The sequence below is a fragment of the Protopterus annectens genome, chromosome 4.part0, assembly GCF_019279795.1.
Source record: "Protopterus annectens isolate FY-2018-M chromosome 4.part0, PAN1.0, whole genome shotgun sequence".
NCBI classification, from domain to species: domain Eukaryota; kingdom Metazoa; phylum Chordata; order Ceratodontiformes; family Protopteridae; genus Protopterus; species Protopterus annectens.
In genome coordinates, this window is record NC_056733.1 from 600,759,270 (window position 1) to 600,765,115 (window position 5,846).

A 5,846-nucleotide genomic window follows, 5' to 3' on the forward strand; every position below is an offset into this window, starting at 1 on the left:
TGACATATATACAATAAAATTTAAAAGCTTTGCTGTATTTTGTTGTTTTTTATAAAGTGGTTTTTCTCCAGTTTTGCGTATTCTTATTATCACACTGACAAACAGAACCATGTGCAAGACAGTAAGCTCTAGCCCACCACTGTTCCCATGGTGAAACATATGAAAATGTACAGCCATATACTTTTATGTTTCTTATTACTGATATTCCTCACATGTTGTAACAGCCTAGGTTAAAAACATTTAATACTCCTCCCCCATAAAATGACTGTACAGGGCCACACATATTTTGTCCAGCTATAGCCCTCATATATATGAACTCTATCCCACAACTTGTGTGGGAATCCACAACATCACTGGAATGATGGCAGGTATGTCAGCACCAAATAATGATAGACCATACCTATCAACCACTTACTGCATGGCATCTGGACAAAGCCTGGTATATAGGTGGAGGGCAGAGGCTGAAACACAGGGCCATTTTTGAAATATTGTTGTTATACACTGTGAAAATTGCTGGTGTTACAGGATTGGTTGCAACATACCGTTACTCAGGAATATGAAGTCAGAATCAGAAATGGATGCTGCCATGTACTGATAGCAATCAACGGAGAGAATGTCATTGGTATGGCAGGGAAAAGACCTGTGTGGGGAGCAGACAAAACATAGCCAATACTCTGGACATCATGTGGCTAAGCTGTCAGTTGAGGGCTATGCAGACAGACTGCATTCCATGCAAAATTAGCATGTACACTTAAACCCTGTAAAACTAGCCGTATTCAATGCATATAACAACAATACTCACACACTGTCCCCAGGTCTGGAACCTTATACAAACATGTAGTTGGTCTGAGTCCACAAGTCCTGTTGTAAGAGGTATTCCTACCTGCTGTCTGTAACACTGCTGCCCCCACACATGAAGGATGTCTTCCATACAGGAAAGGTAAAGGGACAATGCCCACATGATGTAGTTATTCATAGTAGTGGGTTGCTATGCTATGATATTGGCTACTGGAAGAACTACACATTTGCTTGCATGCAATAAGCAGGTGGGAACAGCAATTGGTGCAGAGGCCATCACCCGAATATGAGCATCACCTACAAAAGCCATGCTTCAACCTATTCAAACATGCTCGATCCCAGTAGTGGAGAGAGAGAAAGGGGGAGAGACCAAAAAAAACCCTGCATAAACAAAACCTCAAAATAAGAAATAAGAAACAAGAAGACATCCTGTACACAGAAGGAACCTGAAGATAAACCAGGTAAGTGAAACATGTAAGCATGTAACTGAATGTAGTACTTGGTCTGTAATAATGGGACAGATGATTATGAAAGATGTATATTTGCCATAAATACTTGCTGTAATGATGTCCTGCTGAACAAATGCTATGGACATAGCATCTGTCTCTGTCTGCAGTGGCCATACCTGTCAACTGTGCAGCTCTTTACAGAATGTCAATATTTAGCCATCATAGTGTTTGTTCTGTTCCTCCAAACATCTATATTAGTCTGGTAAATAGCTGGAGATGGAAGTAATTAAGTCATGACAGACACATGAGTTTCAGACCCCACCACCTTCAGAACAGTCATGCTAATGCAAAATGTATCATGCTACAAACTTCATAGGTTTGTAATAGGAATATTTACGATCTGTCCCTATATACCCCCCCCAATATTAGGCTTTGCTCACATGTGATGCTCTAAGAGGTGGATAGGTTGGGTCACAGCTGAGCAGCCTGACACACCCTGGGAAAGGACAGCTCACATATGGCAACCACTAGAGTGGCTGTCAAACAGTCATGTCTGTGCCACTCCTAGGCCAGTTAATGGGATGTTGCCCATATCCATATGTTACCTGTGAATATGAGTATTTTACATGTTTGTATTGTAAATCTAGGACATCTATATAGGGCATGAGCATAGTAAAGCAATGTTGCAGATGTGTGTGTTAAACTTGATGTGATGTATTGAATTAACATTCAACTGTACAGTGTTCTTCGGGACAATGTTCACAGTTGTGACAGATATCTGTAGTCACTTACACATATACTTGTGTTATGGCAACTATATTAATACTTTATCAAAATTGACTGCCCTGTTTTGTCACCCAGTGATGTGGATCAATGACCAGAAGTCCTGGTATAACAGGTTGAGACGTATGATTGAGCTGCAAGACTGTAAATACAGTGTTCCATAATGACATATAACACAAATGTGTATCAGGTATCCCCTGAGCATGTGTATGTATGTATGTGTATGTTCAGCTGAAAGGCACAGAAGTAATAACATGGGTCACTAGCAGTCCAGAAAATCAGATGTGCATGCTGCACATGTCATGGCAATATTGCATTGCCATGACACTGATATGGCTACTACAGTAGGCAAGCTTATCACATAGTAATCAGAGAAGTGTACAACTGTGTTATGACCCACTGTCCATGCTTGCCACTAACAGCTATATCAACACCCATGTACACTGGATATCAAAGTGTACACACCCCTGTTGGAATGCCATGTCTGTGTGCTGTATGCCAGTGAGACCACAGGAAGTCATGTCAAAATGTTTCTCACCTGAAATGTGATCCATAACCTGTACAATTCTATCAAAAGAGAAAGAATGCTGTTTCATGGAAGGTGAGCAACCATTGCCAAGTGAAGATGTGATATGACATTCAAGTGCAAACCAAGACAAATGGATGCTGTAATCATCTCAGCAGGTGTTTACACAACATATCAGTGTAAGGGTGTGCACACACATTCAACTGCCTTACTGTACTGAGTATTAATTTGCATATATTTCCACAGGATAGGTTATGTTCCCTATTGAAATGAGCAGCCTATAGGACACATCACAGGTTGGGATTGTGTTGACATGGGCTTTTGTGGGGTCATGTTCCAATTGCACAAGTACCATGCATTGTATTAGGGGTGTGTACACTTCATATCCACTGTAGCTATATGGAATCAGCAGTACGTTATCTGTACAACCATCCTCCACCAACGTTGGAGTAATCCCCCTTGGTGGACACACCAAGACACAAAATACATAATATGTTGCTATAGTGGCTGTACAGGGTCACATAGGTGCAGGCCACAACTTGGAAGGAAGTGCACCTCTATCTGAGCAAAGCATGTAGGTTCACAGGTGACTTCCTGTAAGGCTGACTATGACTAGAAATCAGATATATCCAAACCACCAAGGCCAATTTCAACCATGTCTACACATGTGCACAGTCTCAGAGCCAGTAACACAAGTCAACCTGTACCTGGGGTAAAGCACACCTCATACACACATGCCATGGATACAGGCAACCTGCATCAGACAGGATAGGTGGGAACAGTGGCACCCTGTCCACAACATTAGTACAGGGGGATATGAACATCACCCACGCTCCTGCCCACATCATTGCATGGACATAATGCTGACTGATGGCACCAACAGCAAAGTCTCCATGGACCACGAGAATATCACACTTTGCCTCCTACATGAACACAGGGATATGCTCAAAGTTCCATCACACACTACAGTCAGACATACACACATGCCACCATCCACACACAATCCACATGGAAGATGGCCACTATCATCCCTCTATACAGAAATGAATGCTGTATAGTGGATTATGCCATTAGGTGTCCAACATTGGTGGAACTGGACAGGTCAGGGCCAGGAGTGTAATACAAGATGCCAAAGCCATGATAGCTTACAGTGTTATGGTATAGTATGGCTTATTTGCAAGTAATATCCACTGTTGATGTGCATGTGGACAATCGTATGAGGTCCAGTGAGCTTTTTTCCTGTTTATGTCTTCCAGGTACAATGTCCCGGGAACATGTGCCCGCATTCACAAACCTGGAAAATTATGCAATCATCCAGTACGTCATTATGCATCATGCCATCCTCTTTGGACACAGGGCCCAGGATCTCCAGGAGAGGACCACCCTGTGGAATGAGCTCATCCAAAGGGTAAAAGATGTCAGCCTGCACACCCTAAATTATGAGCAGGTGCAGCATCGATGCACAGATCTGATCAGCCATGCCCATCAGCCACCTGCTGCAGTTAGGAGGGATCAGATAGCCACACGTGGGGGTCATGCCATCCAGCCCCCACTGACACATACTGAGGAGCTCCTTGTCAGCCTTGGGGCACCCACCTGCAAGCCAAGCCGGCAGGCTGAAGACAGCATTGTGGCAATGGGTGCCACCCACACAATGGACAAGGAGTGTTCAGGTAAGGCCCCAGTGAACATTCCTAGACCACTGTTGCTTATCTATTTTCATCTGTAAAGTATCTACATGCATATGTCAGATAAGATAGCCTGTTGCTGCAGTGTAATAATGAACAGAATTGGATTTGCACTGTCAATGTGCTTAAATGCTGCTCCCACCCTGTACCAATACCACAGGTTTGGCTACTGACATTACTTCTCTCTCACAACGATTTAGGTCCCATTGTTATACAACTGGGGCAGCAACTTGTAGCTGGTGAGTATGGACTTTTGTTCAGGTTTGCCAATACACCAGCCTTGTTATTGCCATGCTATTTGCCATGAAAACATTTAACACACCTACCCATAATGCATGCTGTACATGTTCACTTATTGTTGGTGTTAACTGCACTACATCACAGTGGTCACCACAGTGGCATATTTGAAGGGAATGTAAGCGTTCTGCAGTATGCCTAACAACCTGTCAGTGCAAGATGTGTGGACAGAGATGACCATAATGGTGGGACAAATGGCCTACAGTAGAGACATGTCTGAAACATTATCCTTATACAGTGGCTACAACAGTGTATACACCACTATTACAATGGCAAGTGTTCCTGATATAAACAATGGCAAATCACAATACCACATTCCACACCTTTTACAACCTGTAATGTGATCCTAACATGAGCAATAAATGTGTAATATGGAATCCTATATTAGGACAACAAATATGGGAAATACATACCTTAACAAACACTGGAAGGCATATGTGTGCACACACTCCAAATAACATATTGTGGAAGCAGCTTGTGATGTACTGACAGCAATCACTTTTCCATCAAGGACAGGACCTCAATGTCACACCAAGTCATAGTCTGCTGTCCAAGAAGTATGTCCATGACATTTGCCCACTCACCTGCAAAAGAGGCAGTTGTGGCTTGAATACATCTTACAATCCATTAAATGGATCCCATATCTGAAAAGTAGCACTCAGGAGTGGGAAAAGTAGCCTTACCTCACCATTGCATATATCATGGCAAACAGTGCAGATAGTCATGTATGTGTGTATGAAGTAAGGGACAACACTAATGTAGAAAATAAACAGATGCCAATCCAAAAAAGATGACAAAACATGTTGAAAACGGGTCATGGAAGTTGCCCAGAAACATGCAGTACACTGAGGGACTTGCAGGAATGTCTGGCAAGTACTGCCTGTGCAGTACCTGTGTCCACAATTGCCTGGATTCTGCATAAGTGTGGCCTATGGGTTGGGGTAATCAGATGGAAGTGTTGCTTCACATGATGCGTCATCCAGGGCTCTCTACAGGTTGCATAAGCATAACATCAAGTCTCCCAAAAGCATGTGTTGCAGTGTGTAATGGTGTCATGAGACCAAGGCTCAAACCTACAGACAGTATTCATAAAGATATGTGTGGTGCACAAGCAATACCTCACCCCACCTCAGGGCCACCATCCCCAATATTTAGCTTGCTGGTGCCAGTGTACACCTTTAGGTTTGCTGTTCGTTAGCTGGAACTAGGCTGGTAGACATGGTGTTTGGAATTTGGAACACTGCAAAATAACATTCATGTATGGCCCATAGTTGTCAAGCATCTGCAAAAAGGCTGAGGATGGGG